This window comes from Giraffa tippelskirchi, chromosome 11 (genome assembly GCF_054371585.1).
Source record: "Giraffa tippelskirchi isolate mGirTip1 chromosome 11, T2T-mGirTip1v1.2.pri, whole genome shotgun sequence".
In the NCBI taxonomy this organism is placed as follows: domain Eukaryota; kingdom Metazoa; phylum Chordata; class Mammalia; order Artiodactyla; family Giraffidae; genus Giraffa; species Giraffa tippelskirchi.
In genome coordinates this window covers 40,725,610-40,749,501 of record NC_137285.1, presented here as the reverse complement: position 1 = coordinate 40,749,501, position 23,892 = coordinate 40,725,610, and the positions used below count along the sequence as shown (strand labels likewise).

The 23,892-nt window shown below is 42.1% G+C and overlaps 1 protein-coding gene and 2 pseudogenes across 12 annotated transcripts in view; 1 reads left to right on the top strand and 2 right to left on the bottom strand.

The window, feature by feature from the left end:
• JADE1 (jade family PHD finger 1) overlaps positions 1-23,892 on the bottom strand; it is a 502,176-nt gene that overhangs the window by 62,959 nt on the left and 415,325 nt on the right. The gene's annotated exons all lie outside the window — the stretch shown is intronic.
• LOC145526357 (eukaryotic translation initiation factor 1 pseudogene) lies at positions 10,642-11,954 on the bottom strand (annotated as a pseudogene).
• LOC145525387 (hsc70-interacting protein-like) lies at positions 16,338-22,681 on the top strand (annotated as a pseudogene).

The following is a 23,892-nucleotide window of genomic DNA, read 5'->3' as shown; positions in this document are numbered from 1 at the left end:
CCTGCATGCCATAACTTCATCTACAGGCCACTTCAATCATGTATTCTCATAGTTACTCCCTCAAACTTGTCAACTATTGGAAAGTTTTGCCAAATTTAATATCAAAGTCAAATATCTCTTTTAGCCACTGCCTCTATGACTTCCAAGAGAAGAAGGAGGAGAAGGCAATGGCACCCCACTCCAGTACTCTTGCCTGGAAAATCCCATGGACGGAGGAGCCTGGTAGGCTACAGTCCATGGGGTCGCTAAGAGTCGGACGTGACTGAGCGACTTCACTTTCACTTTTCCCTTTCATGAACTGGAGAAGGAAACGGCAACCCACTCCAGTATTCTTGCCTGGAGAATCCCAGGGACGGCGGAGCCTGGTGGGCTGCCGTCTATGAGGACACACAGAGTTGGACACGACTGAAGTGACTTAGCAGCTATGACTTCCAAATTTTGTTTCCCATGGACCTTTCTTCTTATCTAAAAAGTCACTCCAATCTACCCCTCTGGTCCTCTCTAATTAGATGCAGAGCAGTGGTAACTCAAAATGTGATCTCCAACCAGCAGCAACAACTGCTCCTGAGAACTTGTCAGAGATTCGTTACTTCCATCCCCACCCCAGACCTGCTGAATCAGAAAGGAAGATCCAGCCATCTGTGTTTTAACAAGCCTTTCAAATAATTCTGCTTCGGGTTTAGCAACCACCTGAGTAGATTTTACTTTCATCCACCATTTTTGAGGCACATGACAAGGCATGGGAGACAAGGCTGCAAGTAAATAGGTAAGCAGGTCTATGCTCTGTGGTGGTGGTGTAGTAGCTTAGTCCTGTTGGACTCTTGTGACCCCACGGACTATATAGCCCACCAGGCTCGTCCATGGGATTCTCCAGGCAAGAATACTGGAGTCGACTGCCATTTCCTTCTCCAGGTTTTTACCCTTAGGGCAGTTTAAAATACAAAGGGGTAATGACAATTAACTACAGGGTGTGGAGGAAGCATAAACCTAAGATTACAGGTGTTAACCAGATTGGGGGTGCAGTGGGGATGGGGGCGGGGTCTGGTGGTTTTCTTGATTTGGAGGTTTATTTTTTGTTTCTTAAATAAAGCCCCTGGCTTCTGTATGGCAAAAGGATGGGGTAGAGGTGAGACACGAGGTAGGGAGGCTAGTTAGGAGGCTTCTGCAGTTGCCAGGTGAGAGAAGGAGGCTTGGATGACAGCCATGGATCATGAAAGGGAGACAAGCAGGCAAAGCAGCCTGTGTGGGAGCTTGGAGAACACAGTCCAGCTCTCCAGGGGTCTCAGTATCTGCTCTGGGCAGGGGTGTGAGAGCTCTTCCCCCCAGCCAGTTTGGTGTCCAAGGGATGTCTCTGGGGCTTATAGTGTCTCTGTGGCATCTCAGAAGGGTGCCCACTTTGTAGAGGCAGTTGTCCCTTAAGGAAGCAACATCTAGGCAACTAAATGAAAGTCCTCTTGGGCAGTGAACAGCTTGAGCTGTCCAAGCCCTGTCCCCGCACACAGTACGGAGTCTGAAACTGCAAGCCCCGGGGCAGACAAGGAGGGGGCCCCAGTCAGGAGGACTTGGGCCCCTTGCAGGGTCCTTCTTGGCCCCTCTACTCAGAAAAGCCTGGATCAGATTCCAGGCCCCTCCTCTCTGGGGTCCCGGGGTCCCCACTCCAAGTCTCTTTATCCTTCCACCGGAAAGCTCCATTTTCCTCTTTTCTTCCACAAAACACCTTAATGGTCCATTATAACCTGAGCTCAAATCATTAGCAAATGAAAAACTGGCTCCCATTTTCTCTAAGGCCACAGGGTGTGGGGTCGGGGGAGGAAGCTGGGAGGGAGGCACCTACACACACACTGGTTTAGTTCCAATGTTAATGAAGCAAAGAAAGGGAGGTGAAGCCAACACTTCAGTTGCTGTGTTATAACTGTTTGATAATTCACTGTTTTTTCTCTGCCATGAGGCACATCTGTGTGTGATGGATTGGATGTCAGAGGTGAAAAAGCTGGAGTAAAAGATGTCTCCCAAGTCTCTGGCTTAGAGAACTGAGTGGACTCCTTCATTTGAAATTCCAACAGATGTTCATTAAACACTGAGCAGGGTTCGTGGTGAAAACGACAAACCCCTGCCCTCGGGCAAAGGAAAAGAAGGAAATTCCTAAGGAAAGAAAATGCAATAGTTCAGCTTGAGGAGGCAGACAATTGAAGATGCCCACAAGGCCAATGGGATCAAGAGTCAGCTGTTCTAGAGAAAGGCTGGGTGGTGAGTATTGGTTTAGGATTTATCAGCATAGAGGTTAACTGAGGTCATGGGAGTGGATGAGATCAACTGGAAGTCTCTACAAAGAAAGAAGAAAACAGAGCCTAGGCTCCAAACAAAGGAGTCACCAGTAAGAGTGCAGGTTGATTGTCCTCATGCCTGAATCGGGATTTCAGAGTACCACAGGAGAAAATCACAGACCTGGGCTGGTGGTTTCCACAAGGTGTTCCACCACTTCCACCAGGTCCTCAAATCACTATTTCCCTGGACTGTTCCCTCTCCTGTTCTCACTTGGATCTTTCTCAGAGCTGCCTCCCCGTCCTCGCTCTGCCATCCTGCCACTTACCTAGGCATTTTCAGCAGAGCTCCTAACCTCCATCACACATGTAACAGAAGCCACTGCAGAGGAAATCCTCTAATCTAACACCAGACTTACAGAGGGCCTTCTCTACAGGCTCGCCCTCCCCTTTCTCTATCACAGTGGGATGCACAGGGCCTTCCCTCCACCTGGGCTCAGAATCCTGAGACTAGCTCACCTTTCCTGATCTCTGAACTCACGATTATCCCTGCTTTTTCAGGTATTTTCTACTTCTCCGGCTACGAATTCCATCCCTAACACATTTAAATAAACTTCTGTCTCCCACTAAAAACAAACAAACTCAAATCTCCCTTATTCTCTTTTATTTCTGTCTTCCCTTTTACAGTCACACTTTTTGAAAGAAGATCACCATTGACATTCTTACTGCTAAAATCAGGAGCAATTTCTCATCCATATTTTACTTGACCTTTCACTTCCATTTGACACTTGTGTTGTGGTCCGTGCATGGGTTGGAAAAGAATTTCCAGACATGAGACAGAATGAGAGGGAAATAAAGTTTATTAGAGTGGGAGACGCTGTTAGAACAGCGGGCCAGCTCAAGGGAGAACCGACATTGAACAGGGGTCCGTAGTCCAGGGTACCCAGGGTACAAGGAGTGGGATAGGGGTCTTGCGGGTCATTTGCTGATTGGATGAGGCACATATACTGACTGGGTGGAGGGAAGAGTAAGGCAAATACCTTCTCCCTGTGGGGTAAGAGGGGAGACAGGTTATATGCTCAGGAGGACCTGAAATCTGTTAATAGTTACAACTTGGGGGAGGGAAGGACGATGAGGGTCTGGTTTTTCTGTCCCTACATTCCAAGACCCTCCTTGGTTTTATCTGCTCTTTTGTCCTTGGGTCACCACAACTTGTCCCTTTGTGCCCTGTTTCATGAAATACTTTCACCTTGAGGCAGGAGGTAGATGAGCACACCCCACCCCCACCCCACCGCGCACACCCAGGGTAAAGCAATTGAAGATTTATTCCCTGTGGATCAAAACTCCAAGACCAGAATACCTGACCACGCATGTGCAGAAAGGCTCCTTGGAGGCCAAAGGGGAGTTATGTCAAGGGATGTTCTACCCTTTTCGGTAAAATCCATCCTGGCTAAGAGAGGCCTGTGCACACGTGGAAGGATCCTGAGATACACCAAATAGGGACTGTGAACCAGACAAGTCAAAATGATCGGCCAAAGGAAACCTGGAAGAAATGCCCCATAAAAGTGAGTCAAACTGCCATGAGGATGAGATTCAGCGACTATCTCTCCCTGAGTCTAGCTGTGCGTCCGTCCACAACTACTGTATTGTTTCCTCCTCTTAATAAATAGTTTACTTGTTTCACTACTTTCCACCTTTGTGGGAATTCTTTTCTGGAAAGCCGAAGGGCCAGGGTCCATGTCACTGACCACTGGTCTAGTGGCTAGGATCTGGTATTTTCACAGCCTCAATCTCTGGTTGGGAACCCAAGCCCGGCTCCAAGCTGTTGCAGGTCGAGGCCACCTGAGATCCACCTGGCTTCCATAATGTCAGCAGTCTTCTGGTTTCTCTCCTATCTCTCTGCCCTCTTAATTCCCTTTCTGAGACTCCTCTTTCTCTTTGGTTCAAGCAATGCCTCAGACAAACTGTTTTTGAGTAAATGAGAAGCTTTCAAAAAATTCAACTGAAGGAGTCATTTTGGTTGAGACATTTTATAAGAAAAAAGGAATGATTCACCAACCATGTTTAGAATGGATACAAAAAGAAAAAAAAAGAACATCTGGTTAAAGATTATTAGGCTAGTCAATCAGCTGGATGGGTAACCCTAGCTTCCCAGAAGGAGTTCTCAGTCTTATTAAAGTCTGTCAGAAAACTGTTCACGCACTTTATCAGGAATGCTAATTGCTTCCCAGAAGGGGTTGTAAATTACATCACACAAAAAATTTCTGTCCCACACCAGCTTTGAGTTAATTTGCTTTCTCACTTTCAGTCTCCTAAATGCTGGTTTTCCTTAGGGTTCTCTCCTAAGTCCTATTCTCTTCTCATTCTACATGTATCTCTTAGTGTTCTCACCTACTCTCATGACCACCCCCCAAAACATACATCTGTATTTGTATCTTCAACAACTTTTCTGAACACCCCGGGTACCGGACTCCCCAGAGGTGATTCAAACTTGGTGTACCCCCAAAATGAACTCATTTTCCCTCCCACTTCGTGACTCCTCATCTGTCCCAGATCTCAATTAGTGGTACCACCATCCACAGCTGCCCAAACTGGGAGTCAGAACATCATCCTTGGCTCTTGCTTTTCCTTGACATCTCCCCCACCATCACCACCACTAATCCAATCTATCACCAGACCACATCTACGTCGGGTTTCTCTCTCCATCCCTAAAGCCACTACCATCATCTCAGTGACTTAAACCACCACCTAACTGTCTCCAGTCCTGTCCTCTTGTAATTCATTCTCTATTCAATAGTCAGTGTGATCTTTTAAAGCAAAAATATGATCACAGCATTCTCATTAACACCATTAATTGCCATTTTTTTCTTTGTTTACTCTCAAGGATAGAATGTGTCATCAACATACCTACTTACTTTTGCTAGTTCTCCTTCCAAACCCTCCCCCTGCTTCCATGGCTTGTCACATGTCTTCAGTAGTATCCATTCAGAACCTTTGAAAATCTTAGCCCTAAACTTGGAACCTTCTTCCCTATCTACACCACTTCTTCTGGCTCTAATTCACTCAAGTTCTATCAAAGAGACTTATCTCACCTCCGTAACTCCCACCTTTTCCTAAGGTTCCATGACACTCAGTATTATCACTGTATTATTGCTTCTCTGTTTTGTCATTTTTTGTAGCCCTCACTAGACTATCTGTGATTCAACGACTTTGTCAATTATTCTCTCCATTATGTTTCTAGTACTGGGCCTAACAGCTGGTAGGCAGTTAATAAATGTTTTTAATGCAATGGATGAATGATCAATATATTTGTGTAATTAAATAGCCTCCAAAGCACCATTTAAAAAAACAGATAATGTTCATTCTTATTTTCTAATGCTGAAAGTATTAAATATTATGTTTCAGAGAAGATAAAATTAAAATTGAAATCACCAAAAAGCTATTACTCAAAGATAATTACCACTAAAATTTTGATGTATATTTTTACTGCCTTTTGTATATTTGTATGTATCTTAATCAACATACATATTTTAGACAAATGGGGTCATGCTGTATTTCTATTTTCTGACAATATTTTACTTAGTTTATCCATACAGTTGGAGGTTTATGTTATTTCTGTGTTTTTACTAATAGAAAGAGTTCTTTAGTGAATATCTTTGTATCCTTATAGTTCTATAATCCATGATTAGGAAAATGAAGTTTTATTGACAGTATAATATTCACCATATACATGAAATCTGAATGATTCCTGATTCTTTAATGTTGCACATTTATGTTTTTCTAAATCCATACTTTTACAAATAAAGCTGTAAATATTTCTATGCATAAATTTTTATCTACTTTACCATTCTTGGGATAGATTTTGAAGAAGTAAATTACTAGGTCAAAAGTTTTAAGGCTTCAGATTCATTGTACCAAATTGCTTTCAATGAAACAGGTTGTAATTTAGATTCACCATTGTCAATGACTGGGGACTTGCTGCTGCTGCTGCTAAGTCGCTTCAGTCGTGTCCAACTCTGTGCAACCCCATAGACGGCAGCCCACCAGGCTCCTCCATCCCTGGGACTCTCCAGGCAAGAATACTGGAGTGGGTTGCCATTTTCTTCTCCAATGCATGAAAGTGAAAAGTGAAAGTGAAGTCGCTCAGTCGTGCTGACTCTTAGTGACCCCATGGACTGTAGACTACCAGGCTCCTCTGTCCACGGGATTTTCCAGGCAAGAGTACTGGAGTGGGTTGCCATTTCCTTCTCCAGGGGACTTGCTGAGTATTTGCCAATTATTCAGCATAGAGCTAGACTCTGTGGAGGGCGAGGAGTATGCTCTCAAAGAGACATGTATTTTGGAAAGCTCCATGGGCTTCCCCGGTGGCTCAGCAGTAAAAGAATCCTCCTGAAGTGCAGGAGACATGTGTTCAATCCCTGAGTCAGGAAGATCCTCTGGAGGAGGAAATGGCAACCCACTCCAGTATTCTTACCAGGAAAATCCCATGGACAGAGGAGCCTGGTGGGCTTCAGTCCATAGGGTCACAAAGAGTTGGACACAACTGAGCGCACACACATAATACCTATAGAAGCAATAAAGGTAACCTGACCACATATATCAATACCACAATAACTTGAAGATAGGTAATTCTATACAATGCTGAAATAGGTTAAGCAGGTTTCATAAATGAAGTAGAATAATAAAGAACAAAAGAAGTAGAAAGAAAGAAATGGAGATTGTGGGCAAGGTGCCGGGAGAATCTGCACAGGGAGCAGGAAAGAGGGAAAGAAACAATTAGTGAATCTTTTCTGTGCGTGTGCCAGGCGCTGCACTAAACATTTCACACCTAATATCTCATTTTCTTCTCACAACAACCTGAGAAGTAGAAATTATTATTTTCATCCAGATCCAGATCTAAGTGATGTGAAAAACTGACATTCAGGGGGATTAACTAACTTGCCAAAGATCATAAAGCTTCTGAGAGGTGGCACCAGGAATTGAACCCAAGCAGTCTGCCTCCAGAGTTCACGCTTTTAAGTATATGACTCAACTAACTCATTACAAATTCAGAATTAAGTACCCAGTCAGAAATTGTACTGTGACTTAGTATCAGGGACTTGAGTTAGTTGGCGCTCACTAGATTGAGAAAGAAAATGAGGGCAAAAAGGATTCCACATGCTAAGACTTATTTCAGACAGTAGAGATGTAAAAAGTTACTTTAAAATATGTGGCACAGACTTATACGTAAAATTATACAACTTTGAGAAAAAAATATAGGAAAAATCTTTGGGATCTAGGGCTAGACAAAGAGTTCTTACACTTGATACCAACAGCAGAATCCATATAAGGAAAAACTGGTAGATGTAGGTCTCTCAAAATTAAAATTTTTCTCTCCAAAAGTCCCTATTAAGAGAATGAAATATCAAGCTATAGGCTGAGGAAAATATTTGCAAACCACATATTCAACAAAGAACTAGTATCTAGAATATATGGAGAACACTCAAAACTCAACAATTTGAAAAAAATCAAACAATTCAATTTGGAAATGGGCTAAAACCAAGAACACATTTCCTAAAGAGGATATACAGATGGCAAATAAGCATTTGAAAGATGCTCAATATAATTAGCCATCAGGAAAATAATGCAGATTTAAACCACAATGAGGTATCACTACACTACTATCAAAATGGCTAAAATTAAAAAAAAAAATAGTGGCAACACCAAATGCTGGCAAGGATGTGGAGAAACTAAATTGCTCATACATTGCTGTGGGAATGTAAAATGGTCCAGCCACTCCTGAAAACTGTTTGGCAGTTTCTTTTAAGACTAAACATGCAACTACCACAAGGCCCAGCAATTGCACTCTTGGGCATTTAGCCTAGAGAAATGAAAACTTATGTTCACATGAAAGCCTGTACACAAATGTTCATAGCAGCTTTACTCATAGTAGCCAAGAACTGGAAACAACCCAGATGTCTTTCAATGAGTGAACAGTAAACAAACTGCAGTACATCCATACCATGAAATATTACTCAGCAGTTAAAAAAAGAAAAAACTATTGATACATACACGAATCTTCAAGAATTTATACTGAGTTTAAAAAGCCAATACAAAAAAGTTATTCACTGTATGATTCAATTCACATATCATTCTTGAAATGACAAAATATAAGAATAGAGAACAGATTAGTGATTACCAAGTGATAATGAGGGGGTCAGGGAAGAAGGGAAGCCTATGTGACTCTAAAAAGACAACATGAGGGATCCTTGTGGTGATGAAAATGTTATATAACTTGACTGTATCAATGCCAATCATGTTGTACATGAATGTCTCCTACAGTAATGTTGTACTATAGCATTTATAAAACGTTACTATTGTGGGATACTGGGTAAAGGGTACATAGGATATCCCAGCAGCATGTGAATCTACAATTATCTCAAAATGGAAAGTTTAATTTAAAAAAATAGGCAATCAGAAAAGAATTTAAACACTAACATATTCCTAGAAAGTAGCCTAAAAGGTAGAGAAATCTCCCAATGTCATTCAACAGAGCCACAGGAATGAAAAATTCATGTGGCCTAAGGTGATGCAGATGTATAAGTTGCTATGATTTCTGCTCTGCTGCAGGAAGGCTCACCTTTTCAGTACCAGTACAAACAGAAGGCTAAACAGGGTTGCAGGGGTAGCAAGAGAAAAGGAGCATTGAAAATTTTAAAAAAGGAAAAAAGGAGTGGTTCTTCCTAGAGCCCTTTATAAATATTCTCTGTCACCTGGCTTTCTGTTTTCCATCTAAATGGCCAAGAAGAATTAATGACTATGCCCTTTCTATGGTAGAGACTCACCAGGACCCTGAGGGCAGGGTAAGAATTTGAGTCTTGCCTCACATAAGCCAGATCTTACCTAATCTCTCACACATATTTCTCCACTCCAGCCCCAAGGCTTCGCCCTCAATGCCCTTCCCACCCTACCAGAGGCCTGTTCCCCCAGCAGCTCCACTGCCCAGAATAGAGCATCCACGTAGACATCTAATATATCACTGACTGACTCCTAATCATGGGTCGAGCCCACTAGGTCACTCTGTAACATTCATCTTAGTTTTAAAAACATGAGAGGGACATTGTTGGCAAAGATCCAGGAGTAATGAATTCTATGTTCTAGAAACAGAGAAACTGAACTATTTCAATTTGAGAGTAAGAGCTGGCAGGAAACCAACAGAAGCAAAGTCCTCTGGGGAGGAAAACGGGGGAAGCAAGCTGGTGAGTTAACTTGTAGGTCTGTAAGGTGGGCAGATTTCTTTAAAAAGCAAACAAAGCAGTTTTAGACTTGAGAGACTTAATTGGCATCCAAGGCCAAGAATATGAATAATGTTACATAAAAACCTTGCTCAAGTGAGAATTCTGCAATCGAAGCATTCTGACTCTAATAGCTAAAGTTTAAGGGAGAGGAATATAGAAAAAGATGTTTATTTTTCCAGTCATATATCATAACATACGGGCTTCCCCGTTGGCTCAGTGATAAAGAATCTGCCTGCAATGCAAGAGATGCGGGTTCGATCCCTCGGTTGGGAAGATCCCCTGGAGAAGGAAATGGCGACCCACTCTAGTATTTTTGCCTGAAAAAATTCCTTAGACAGAGGAGCCCAGCAGGCTAAAGTCCCTGGGGCTGCAAAGAGTCAGACATGACTGAGCAACTAAACAACAACAATTATAACATACACCATTCATGGTATAAAGATTTAAATCTCATCTTTTTTTTTCATCATCATGGCAAGAAAAGTTTGATGCTTTTCAGAATTTCAATGTCTAAGAAAATAGTTAAGCTGGTTTTGTAGGTTACAGACAGTGCTAGGATACTAGGATGCATTTGTTCTTCCCTCCATTAAATGAGAAACTTCATGTATGGATAAAGTAAAATTATAGACTTAATAATGGCTCAGGGACCTCCCTGGTGGTCCAGTGGCTACCAGTCCATGTTCCCAGTGCAGGGGACCTGGTTTCGATCCTAGGTCCCTTATGCCACAACTAAGAAGTTTCACATGCATCAACTAAAGAAGATCCCATGTGCAGAGACTGAATATCCCTTGTGGCACAGCTAAAACTGGCACAGCCAATAAATAAATAAATATATATATATATATATATTTAATGGCTTAACAGCAATTCCAGATCACTTAAGTAATGACAGACCGGAATAAAATTAATAGAAAATTAAAAATCTATTTTTTATGGCTCTTTTCAGTTTATTGCATGAAGGAGTTACACTAGTTCAAGTTAAAAGCTGACCCCAAATGGTTACATTATACAAGGTGTGAGATTTTTAAACTTGTGACAGAGGACAGAAAGGAAACTCTACTCATTGCAAGGAAATCCTCACTTAAGCTTCAGTGAGCCAAAAGCACTTAAAATCCATGAACCTTCAGCTGGTCGTCCTTAGTCAGTCCAATCTCTACCAGGAACTGGCATATGTTCTTGCGCTGGTCACCCTGTAGCTGAATTACTTCTCCATATTCTGGATGCTTGATTACAGTACCACTGCAGGCAAATTTCTTCTTAAATGACTTCACTAGTTTATTTTTTTATCATAATCATCAACGATCCCTTGGATAGTAGTAAGGGTTTTCCTGCCATTTCTCTGTTAAACTCTTATATGGATATAATCCTCAGTGCCAGCAGGATGCAGATCATCACCCTTACTTGCATCAGCAAAGGTGTTGAATGAGTGGAGGTTCTGGATAGCTGACCTATGATATGATTCCTTTTCCTCAGTGGAAACGGCCTGCAGAAGGCAGCGGTGGGAGAAGGAGGGTGGGCAGGGGGAACAGAGCGTGGGGAAGCCAGGGGGCTCTATGGGGAGGCTGCTGAGTCCTTGGAGATGGCTCAGTGACTGGGCAAATCTATTTGTTTTAACCCTTTCCCTTTCTTATACCCTCCTCTGTCCACCTAAAATATTATCAGTGAAATGAAAGAAAGGCACACAGGAAGAAAAACAACAAAGCAAGAGCCTGGGGAAACTATATCTATGTTATATTCTTTCAAATTATAAGTCGTTATAAGTATCATTGGATAGACAGAGATTTATGTAAAAATGCCCATTTCTGGGTTATTAACTTTATTATAGCAAAGAAGGGAAACAACGTAATGTCCAAAAATAGGAAAATATTTAAGCATTTTATGGTATGTTGATATGGTGGAATGTTGTGCAGCCATTAAAAGAAGTCATAATTTCAGATAGCAAAAATTAAAGAGTGAAATACCTACCAATCGTGGGAATAAGGAGGAAAGGGGACTCTCATACAATGCCAGTAGAAAAGTGAATTGTTACAGCCTTTTAGGAAAGTAACCTGGCAACATCTATTAAAATTAAAAAATACACTGTTCAGACAAAGACCCTGATGTAGGTAAAGAGTATTTGGAAACATAAAAGCAAAAGCAGGTAAGGACTATGCCATGGAATCCTCTTATACAAACATGGGATGCTTTTCATGGAAGTAATCCCAACTGAAAAAGCCGACTTCCAACTCCCTGACCATTCATAAAGTCTCTGGGGTCTACCCTGTGGGATCCTCAAGCCTTGCGTTTCCCTTTAATCCCAGACCTCCAGGTAATACTATCTCTCACTTGGCAACCACTCTGCCATGTTCAGGGACCACCCATATTGTACAGTCACCTAGATGCTTCCCTTTCTTAGCTCGCTTCCTCCCACCCACAACATATTAACTGCCAAGTCTGGTTAACTTTAAGTTATTTTCTTGGGCTCCAAAATCACTGCAAACAGTGACTGCAGCCATAAAATTTAAAGACGCTTGCTCCTTGGAAGAAAAACTGTGACAAACCTAGACGGCGTATTAAAAAGCAGAGACATTACTTTGCTGACAAAGGTCCGTATAGTCAAAGCTATGGTTTCTCCAGTAGTAAAGTATGGATGTGAAAGCTGGACCATAAAGAAGGCTAAGCACCGAAGAATTGATGATTTTGAGCTGTGGTGCTACAGAAGGGCTTTTGAGAGTCTTTTGGACAGCAAGGAGATCCAACCAGTCAATCCTAAAGGAAGTCAACCCTGAATATTCACTGGAAGGACTGATGCTGAAGCTCCAATCCTTTGGCCACTTGATGCAATGAGCCGACTGATTGGAAAAGACCCTGATGTTGGTAAAGATTGAGGGCAGGGAGAAAAGGGGGCAACAGGATGAGATGGTTGGATGACATCATCAATTCAAAGGACATTAGTTTGAGCAAACTCCAGGAGATAGTGAAGGACAGGGAAGCCTGGTGTGCTGCAGTCCATGGAGTCACAGAGTTGGACATGACTGAGTGACTGAACAACTGGTTAACTTTGAATTTGCAATATGTCTCCCACTTGTTCCTTCCTCCTCTTCCCATACCATCTATCCTGACTCAAGGTGGTATTTCCTATCACTTGAATTATCCAATGGTACAACTGGTGTTCCTTTCTCCTTAGCCCTCCCAGCCCCAGTTTATTTAGCACACTGTGACCAAAGCAATCCTCCACGAAATTCTGACCATGATACCCTCCTGCATACAGCACTCAATGCCTCCTCTGTGGGTAGAGGGCAAACCTCAGCATCCTCAGCAGAGCAATCCACCTCCTCAAGCACCTGGCTCGAAACAGAACCTGAACTTGTAGCCCCAGTGCCTTTGTGTGTTGAATGGTATACTTAGTTGAATAGTATCCCCTCAAATTTGTGTCCACCTGCACCTTTGCGGATATAACTAGTTTAGATGAGATCTTGCTGGACACTGGTGGTTCTAAATCAAATGACTGGTGTTCTAATATGAAGGACATACAAAGACACAGAGAGACATACAGAAGGAAGATGGCCACGTGAAGATGGAGGCAGGAATGAGAGTGACGCAGCTACGAGCCAGGGAATGCCAAGGCTTGCCAGCAACCACCAGAAGCTAGAAAGAGTCAAGGAAGTAATCTTTTCTAGACTCTTCAGCAGGAGCATGTCACTGCTGACACCTTGGTTGTGGACTTGTACCTTCCAGAACTGTGAGGGAATAAACTGTTGTTTTAAGCCACCAGGTTTTGATAATTCATTACAGCAGGAATAGGAAACTAACACAATTCATTAGGAGAATTGTCAAAAAGAAGAAAAAACAAAGACAACGACAACAACCAAACACAACATCCAAAAAACTCAATTTAACTTAAGGGAAAAGAAATTTATCACAAAGGTATTACTATATCTCAAGGATCTCAAGAACAGAAATGCAGTTGAACCTCAGGAATGTCCAAAATTCTCAGTCTGTAATGTTCTTCCCCTCTGTATCTGCTCCATTTCTTTTTCTTACTCTTCTTCTTTTCCTCTTTTCTTTCTCTTCTCAAGGTCATAGTCATTGAGAGCTCCAAAACTTAACTTCTGTTAACCAAGAGACAGTGACTAATTTTTTTCTTATTTTCAGTTCAAAATTCCCAAGGAAGAACTGATTGGCCCATTGAGTAAGAATTCCACCAACATTCACCAACTAATATTATATGGTCAGAAGATGATTCTTACAGAAACCATGTGATCACATGGTACCAAGAAGACGATTTTTATGGAAATACAACTAGGAGGGGGAAGGAAAAAGGAACCTGTTGTGTCCTTTGATATTCATGCTTCTCTTTTTCTCGAAGTCATTTTTTATTCTTTATCTCTGCTTGCTGAAACTGCACACACCTTTCAAACTCTGGCTTAAATGTCACCTTTTCCACAAAATATGTTAATCTCGGCCACTAGACCACGAACTCTCAAAACCAGGATAGGAAGTGGGGGGGTGCACCCTGCACTGCTGAAGGGCAGAGGAAGGCAGAGGGCCGGGGTGGGGGGGGGGCGGCTGTTGGGGAGGGGAAGAGGAGGCCTCCAGGATAAGCTGGGATTGAGAGGTTGTGGTGACTCCTTAGTCAGCAGTTAGTGGATGCTAAAACTGGTGGGAAGGCCAACAGGGCCAGGCACTGGACAGGTGCCACTGTGAAGAGCAGAGTCCTCTGTCAGATAGCAGCCCCTACTCTGGCCCTTGGCACTTCCAAGGCTCTTCTCAGGCATCCAGATGCCGTCTCAGGCAAAGAGCATGAACTGGGAGTTGAACTTTGATGGAAAACACAAAAATACAGCTAATGGAAAATTTAAAAGCACTCCTGCCCACAACCCAGCTGGGTAGGAGGTTCAGGCATAAGATCAGTTACAGTAAATTTAAACTTCAATATTACAACCAAAAGCTAAATGTGAGTCTGTGCTATAACCCATACTAATCAATGTTTGGCTATATTTTTGTTTTATAAGTCATATTATGACAATGTGGTGAACTTGTAGCTTTTATGTCTAGGACTTGCTGATGTTCTTTTTTTTTAACTGTACTCATTGCTTAATACAGCCACAATTAGTCCTGCAGGTCAGTTACAAGTCCCTTGGACAATTAAAGAGCAAGTTAATAAAGACCAGTATGCCATGTGCTTAGCTTTTTTGGAGAAAGAATCATGCTGTGACTTGGAATTAAGGCTAGTGTGGCACTTATTACATGCATGGAGCACGTGAGATCAAGGAGGTGGGAGGGGGAACAGACATCGCCGCCGGCAGAGGTCTGGTTCCTTGCTCCCCTCCCCCACCCTCGGGTCCAGGCAGAGAGGAGTTCTTATCTGTGGACCAGCTCAGTCATCAGGCCAGAGCACCCAGAGCACGAGTCAGGCCCATGCTTCTCCAGGCAGGGTTGACCCATCAGTCAAAAATCTCTCTTCCCCTGCTTCCCCACCTGCCATCCAAGTGAATGTATTTACTCAAGGTTAACTTTAGTGCATTCAAGGAAAAGTATTCCAAAGTTACTTTGGTTTTGAAAAATTAATGCTTGCCTTTACAAAATCAAAATCCCAGGAGATATTTATGTTAGCTTATATATATAGATTTATAAACTTTTATAGATATAGTTAAATTTAAACAATCTCTTCTAAGGGGACTTTTGATTAATGGTTGGTCACATTTAATTAATCTATTTTAAAAATTTATAACTTTGTAAATATTAATATATATAAATATATATATTAAGTTCTTCTGTTGAATGACCAAAAAATTCAACTGAAACCAAAAAACACTTTCCAAGTATTTAAGTAATTCACATATATCTAATAAATTAATCTTATAAATATGTTAATTTTAAGTTCTTTTAAATGTCTAATGTTGCATTTACATTTGAAACATTTCCACTTAAAATCACTAATGCAAATCAATTACTTAGTTACACCTTTTAAATACGCATTACACATATAATGTGTTATTCTATTAGGTCTTCTAAACATTATAAAAACTTAAAATACTAAATATACAGAATCCTTTACACAAAAATACTAATACCATGTGTTTCATTTTTAGTACATGTCTATATTTAATTGTAAGCTTTCCCAATGTTTTAAAAAATGCTTATTGCTTAAAAAAAAAGTTTATCTTCTCAAATTCTTTTGACGATATTCTAAAGCTGGTTGAATTGCATATAAGGTCTGGAGCCATAAATATCTAGGGGAATTTTTCTCATATAGCACCACAAGGAAGAGTCCCTTTATACTCTCAGTATATCATAAACTACAAAACCTGAAAAGGGACTTGACACCAGCCTCCAAAATGGCCTCCAATGAAGCTACGCTCCTTGTTAGTCACTCCCCTGTGTAGATACTTCTACTCTGAACGAGCCTGACCTGTAATCAATAGGATATTGTGGAAATGGAGAATGACTTCTGAAGCTAGGTCATAAAAGACATTGCTTCTTCTAACTTGCACACCATTGGATTGTTTATTATGGAGGAAGCCAGCTACTCATGCAGTCCAGGAAGAGGTCTATGTGGTGAGGAACTGAGTCCTCCTACCAACAGCTAGAATTAAATTGCCATGTTTATGAATCTGGGAAACAGATACTCTAGCCCCATTGAAGCCTTCAAATAACTGTAGTCCTGCCCAACATATTGACCGTGACGTTAGAAGATATCCAGACTCAAAACTGAGCAGTCTCACCCTACTGTGCGGTCCTGGTGTGGAACCTGGTCTCAGCCTCAGCCTTGCTGGACCAAGGAATCCTCAAAGTGAGAGAGCTTTGAACCATCATGAACATGTGTAAGCAAGATTCCAGTGTCCTGCACACTAAAGAAATGTACTTACTGAGGGAGTGGGTAGAGGGAAGTAGGGGTAAAATACCACTTGCTACTCATAAAACTAAGTCAGAAGAACATACCCAGGAAAAAAAACCAGATACTGAGAAGGCAGAGGAAAACATAAAGACAGACAAACTTTCAAATGAAGGAAAGTGCCAGTCGCTTTGTGGTATCCAACTACAGCCTGTCAGGCTCCTCTGTCCATGGGATTTTCCAGGGAAGAATACTGGGGTGGGCAGCCATTCCCTTCACCAGGGGATCTTTCCAATCCAAGGATTGAACTCGCATCTCCTGCATTGCAGGCAGATTCTTTATGGTCTGAGCCACCAAAGAAGTGCATATCAAGTGAGGTAAGTAACACCCTCTTCTAACAACACAAGAGAAGACTCTACACATGGACATCACCAGATGGTCAGTACAGAAATCAGACTGATTATATTCTTCACAGCCAAAGATGGAGAAGCTCTATACAGTCAGCAAAAACAAGACCAGCAGCTGACTGTGGCTCAGATTATGAATTCCTTATTGCCAAACTCAGACTTAAATTGAAGAAAATAGGGAAAACAACTAGATCATTGAGATATGATCTAAATCAAATCCCTGACAGCTATACAGTGGAAGTGACAAATAGATTCAAGGGATTAGATCTAATAGACAGAGTGCCTAAAGAACTATGGATGGAGGTTCGTAACATTGTACAGGAGGCGGTGATCAAGGCCATCCCCAAGAAAATGAAAGGCAAAAAGGCAAAATGGTTGTCTGAGGAGGCCTTACAAATAACCGAGAAAAGAAGAGACGCTAAAGACAAAGGAGAAAAGAAAAGATATACCCATTTGAATACCGAGTTCCAAAGAATGCAAGGAGAGATAAGAAAGCCTTCCTCAGTGATCAATGCAAAGAAATAGAGGAAAACAATAAAATGGGAAAGACTAGAGATCTCTTCAAGAAAATTAGAGATACCAAGGGAATATTTCATGCAAAAATGGGCACAATAAAGGACAGAAATGGTATGGACCTAACAGAAGCAGAAGATACTAAGAAGAGGTGGCAAAAAAACAAAGAAGAACTATACAAAAAAGATCTTCATGACCCAGATAATCATGATGGTGTGATCACTCACCTAGAGCCAGACATCCTGGAATGTGAAGTCAAGTGGGCCTTAGAAAGCATCACTACAAACAAAGCTAGTGGAGGTGATGGAATTCCAGTTGAACTATTTCAAATCCTCAAAGATGATGCTGTAAAAGTGCTGCACTCAATATGCCAGCAAATCTGGAAAACTCAGCAGTGGCCACAGGACTGGAAAAGGTCAGTTTTCATTCCAATCCCAAAGAAAGGCAATGCCAAAGAATGTTCAAACTACCGCACAATTGCACTCATCTCACATGCTAGTAAAGTAATGCTCAAAATTCTCCAAGCCAGGCTTCAGCAATACGTGAACCATGAACTTCCAGATGTTCAAGCTGGTTTTAGAAAAGGCAGAGGAGCCAGAGATCAAATTGCCAACATCCGGTGGATCATCGAAAAAGCAAGAGAATTCCAGAAAAACATCTATTTCTGCTTTATTGACTATGCCAAAGCCTTTGACTGTGTGGATCACAATAAACTGTGGAAAATTCTGAAAGAGATGGGAATACCAGACCATCTGACCTGTCTCTTGAGAAACCTGTATGCAGGTCAGGAAGCAACAGTTAGAACTAGACATGGAACAACAGACTGGTTCCAAATAGGAAAAGGAGTACGTCAAGGCTGTATAGTGTCACCCTGCTTATTTAACTTATATGCAGAGTACATCATGAGAAACGCTGGGCTGGAAGAAACACAAGCTGGAATCAAGATTGCCGGGAGAAATATCAATAACCTCAGATATGCAGATGACACCACCCTTATGGCAGAAAGTGATGAACTAAAGAGCCTCTTGATGAAAGTGAAAGAGGAGAGTGAAAAAGTTGGCTTAAAGCTCAACGTTCAGAAGACTAAGATCATGGCTTCTGGTCCCATCACTTCATGGGAAATAGATGGGGAAACAGTGCAAACAGTGTCAGACTTTATGTTTTTGGGCCCCAAAATCACTGCTGATGGTGATTGCAGCCATGAAATTAAGACACTTACTTCTTGGAAGGAAGGTTATCGCCAACCTAGATAGCATATTGAGAAGCAGAGACATTACTTTGCCAACAAAGGTCCATCTAGTCAAGGCTATGGTTTTTCCAGTGGTCGTGTATGGATGTGAGAGTTGGACGGTGAAGAAATCTGAGCGCCAAAGAATTGATGTTTTTGAACTGTGGTGTTGGAGAAGATTCTTGAGAGTCCCTTGGACTGCAAGGAGATCCAACCAGTCATCCTAAAGGAGATCAGTCCTGGGTGTTCATTGGAAGGACTGATGTTGAATCTGAAACTCCAATACTTTGGCCGCCTCATGCGAAGGGTTGACTCATTGGAAAAGACCCTAATGCTGGGAAGGATTGGGGGCAGGAGGAGAAAGGGACGACAGAGGATGAGATGGTTGGATGGCATCACTGACTCGATGGACATGGGTTTGGGTAAACTCCGGGAGTTGGTGATGGACAGGGAGGCCTGGCGTGCTGCGATTCATGGGGTCGCAAATAGTCGGACACCACTGAGCGACTGAACTGAACTGAAAGAATGTTCAAACTATCACACAATTGTACTCATCTCACACGCTAGCAAAGTAATGCTCAAAATTCTCCAAGCCAGACTTCAACAGTATGTGAACCATGAACTTCCAGATCCTCAAGCTAGATTTAGAAAAGGCAGAGGAACCAGAGATCAAATAGTCAACATCTTCTGGATCATCGAAAAAGCAAGAGAGTTCCAGAGAAACATCAACTTCTGCTTCATTGATTACACCACAGGCTTTGACTGTGTAGATCACAACAAAGTGGAAAATTCTTCAAGAGATAGGAATGCCCGAATACCTTACCTGCCTCATAAGAAATCTGCATACAGTTCAAGAAACAAAAGTTAGAACTGGACTTGGAATAACAGACTCGTTAAAAATTGGGAAAGGAGTACATCAAGGCTGTATATTGTCACCCTGCTTTTTTAACTTATATGCAGAGTATATCATGCGAAATGCCAGAACAGATGAAGCAGAAGCTGGAATCGAGATTGCCAGGAGAAATATCAGTAACTTCAAATACGCAGATGACACCAGAAAGTGAAGAGGAACTGAAGAGCCGCTTGATGAAAGTGAAAGAGGAGAATGAAAAGGCTGGCTTAAAACTCCACATTCAGAAAACTAAGATCATGATATCTGGTCCCATCACTGCATGGCAAATAGATGGGGAAACAATGGAAACAGTGACAGACTTTATTTTGGACTCCAAAATCACTGCAGATGGTGACTGCAGCCATGAAATTAAAAGACGTTTGGTCCTTGCAAGAAAAACTATGACCAACCTACACAGCATATTAAAAAGCAGAGACATTACTTTGCCAACAAATGTCCATCTAGTCAAAGCTATGGTTTTTCCAGTAGTCACATATGGATGTGAGAGTTGGACTATAAAGAAAGCTGAGCGCTGAAGAATTGATGCTTTTGAACTGTGGTGTTGGAGAAGACTCTTGAGAGTCCCTTGGACTGCAAGGAGATCCAACCAATCCATCCTAAAGGAAATCAGTCCTGAATATTCATTGCAAGGACTGATGCTGAAGGTGAAACTCCAATACTTTGGCCACTTGATGCAAAGAACTGACTCACTGGAAAAGACCCTGATGCTGGGAAAGATTGAAGGCAGGAAGAGAAAGGGATGACAGAGGAGGAGATGGTTGGATGGTATCACTGACTTGATGGACATGAGTCTGAGCAAGCTCCAGGAGTTCGTGATGGATAGGGAAGCCTGGCGTACTGCAGTCCATGGGGTCGTAAAGAGTCGGACAGGACTGAGCGACTGAACTAAAGTGAAGTCGCACAGTCGTGTCCGACTCTTTGCGACCCCATGGACTATAGCCTACCAGGCTCCTCCATCCATGGGATTTTCCAGGCAAGAGTACTGGAGTGGGTTGCCATTGCCTTCTCCGGATCTCATCCCACAGTCCTTATTAAATGTCAGTGTGAGTGTGCGTGTGTGTGTATCCCAGTGCTCACTCTGGTAGGCCAGAAGAAAACTGCCCTGTAAGGAGGGATAGGCAACAGCTTCCTAAGATCTGAGAGTTTCTAATTTCCAAAGCAAACCTGATGAGAGGGGTTTCAGCTTTGGCCAAGAAGGTCAAGACCCTGTGACACAAGGCCTTAAAGGTGGCAGGGGCTGGAGCTGGGATGACAGACTCACATAGTCTGGCCCCACTGTCCACACCCATCACCACAGTGCAGGCCGTGATGACACAGCTGCCTTCACGGGGCTCACAGCCCAGCAGGCTCAGCATCTCAGGCTGGACACACAGAGGCCCAGGGACAAACTGGTGCTCGCAGCCTGTCATCTGCCATACAGATTTGACCGTCTCATCTATTGTGGCCTTTATGTTCCTGTCCTTAAATAACTCTGTCAGTTTTGAGATTGCACCCAAGTACAGCATTTCAGACTCTTTGGTTGACTATGAGGGCTACTCCATTTCTTCTATGGGATTCTTGCCCACAGTAGTAGATGTAATGTTCATTTGAATTAAATTTACCCATTCCAGTCCATTTTAGTTCACTGATTCCTAAAATGTCGATGTCCACTCTTGCCATCTCTTGTTTGACCACTTCCAATTTACCTTGATTCATGGACCTAACATTCCAGGTTCTCACGCAATATTGTTCTTTATAACATCGGACTTTACTCCCATCACCAGTCACATCCAGAACTGGATGTTGTTTTTGCTTTGGCTCCATCTCTTCATTCTCTCTGGAGTTATTTCTCCACTCTTCTCCAGTGGCATACTGAGCACTTACTGACCTTGGAGTTCATCTTTCTGTATCGTATCTTTTTGCCTTTCATACTGTTCATGGGATTCTCAAGGCAAGCATACTGAAGCAGTTTGCCATTCCCTTCTCCACCAACAAACAAGCCAAAAATATAAAAGGTAGGTAAGGACAGTCTCTGCAATAAATGATGCTTGGAAAACTGGACACTTAGGTGCAAAGCGATCAAACTGGACCACTCTCTTCCAATATACAGAGAACTGAACTCAAAATGCATTAAGCCTTGAGTAGAAGACCTGAAACTACAGAATTAGAAAAAAATCAGGTAGAAAGCTCTTTACCAACCATCTCAGAAATGATTTTTGGATCTGATCCTCAAGATCCAGCAGTTTCACTCCTAGGTATACATATATTGTTGTAGCCGTGCGTTCTGGGAAACAAACTCACTCATAAAGACAATGCAGAGAGTGGAGTGCAGTTTATTGCACCGGTGGGCCCAAGGCAGAGTCTTCTCTTAGCCAAAGACCCTGACTAGCATTTGTAAAAATCTTTGATACCCCATGTGTACGGTCCAAAGTGATCTATAATAAAAATGTAAAGTGTGATTGAATCAAACACTGATGCCTGCCAAGGAATAGGAGATGAAAATGTTGAGATAACAGGGGATGCTGGATCAGGCAAACGATAAAAATGTGGCTGCCATTGAGGCCCTAACTGATGGTGAGCTACAGAAAACCATTGACTTGTTCACAGATGCCATCAAGCTGAATCTTCTCTGTATGCCAAGAGAGCCAGAGCTTTCATCAAATTACAGAAGTCAAATGCTACCATCTGAAACTGTGACAGAGAGACTGAAATAAATCCTGATTCAGCTCAGCCTTACAAGTGGGCAGGTAAAGCACATGTACCTCTGGGCCACTGGGTAGAAGCAGTCCATGGTCCTCCCCTTGCCTGAAAACTAGATTACAATGAGGATGTTAGTGTAATGCTGAAAGAAGTTCAACCAAGGGCCCAGAAAACTGGTGAACACCAGAGAAAGTCTGAGTGAAACTATGAAGACCAAAGGCTCAAAGAAAAAATGGAAAGGGTTAAGAAAGTTTGGGAGGAACAGAAAAGACCCCAGATGGAGGGAGAAATCAGAAAACAATCAGGAACTCAATATAGCTATTTTTCAGATAGCTTTCCCTGGGCAACACCTGGTAATTTTCCTGCAAGAATGCCTGGAATGGGATGGGGTATGCCTGGAATGGCAGGAATGCCTGGGCTCAATGAAATTACTAGTGATCCTGAGGTTCCTACAGACATGCAGGTTTTAGAAGTTATGAGGGCCTTCTAGGATGTGATCCAGAACTTCAATATGTTGAAATATCAGAGCAGCCCAAAAGTTGTGCGTCTCATCTGTAAATTGTCAGCCAAATTTGGAGGGCAAGCCTAAGGCCCTTCTGACAAATAAAGTCCATGCTGAAGGGAAAGCAACTGAGATCACCTAATGGATGTTCCAGTAATAGAATCCAGTGTACTTCTGACCTGCTGATGAAGGAAAGCTACGGTGCTCTGAAGATAGTCTCTCTCCCTCTGTCCCAAATGAAGCTGAAACAATTTTCAGTGGTTTGCCATTAAAACAATCATTCAGATAATATTTTCCTACTGGGAATTAAAAACTTTAAATGTTTTTAAAACCTGAAAAATATTACAACAAGAACAACTCTTAAGCAGCCCTTTCTGCTGAAAAACAAAACCTGCTAAGCTGGTCCCAAATTCCTGACCCATAAACACTGTGTAAGGTAATAAACATTTATATTCTTATTAATTTAAATTTAGGGGTAATTTGTTATATAGCAGTAGATAACTAACATATCCCTAAATCCAAATCATATCATTATCTAATTTTCAAGCCTGATTGGTTCTCATAAAGCTCCAGTCAAGCGATTATACCAATGGCTTGGATTAAAACTATTTTTTGTTTCACTTCATCCTGAAGTTTTTTTCCTGTCTTTTCTATGTGTTGGGTCCACAATGATACAGAAACATTAAAAGATATCTAATTCTCCTTCTCATAAGTCTTTTACTGACTCTATCACAACTTCAAGGATCTACATTCTACTGCCACCTACCATCACAGCATTCTCCACTTGAGCAGACTGAAGGATTTTTTCTTTTTGACTGCACTACACAGTTTGCCACAGCAAGTGTCACGGTGGTAAAGATGCAGGTTCAGTCCCTGGGTCAGGAAGCTCTCCTGGAGAAGGAAATAGAAACCCACTCCAGTTTTCTTGCCTGGAAAATTCCATGGATGAAGGAGCCTGGTGGGCTACAGTCCATGGGGTTGCAAAGAATCGGACACAACTGAGCAACTGAGCGCAGCACACACTTTGCAGGATCTTAGCTCCCCAGGCAGGGACTGAATACACACCTCTACCGGGGAAGCACATTCGTAACCACTGGACCACCAGGGAAGTCCTGAAAGTTTATATTTTAATAATAAAAGATGGAAGCATATTTTCTAGCAGTCCACTAGTAAAATATCTACAAAGTCTAATAAACATCTCAGACTTAACATGGTTTAGAAGACCTTTTGATTTTCCTCTCCCCTAGCCTACTCATCCCAGTCTTCGACAGCTCCGTAAGTGACATCATCAACCATCC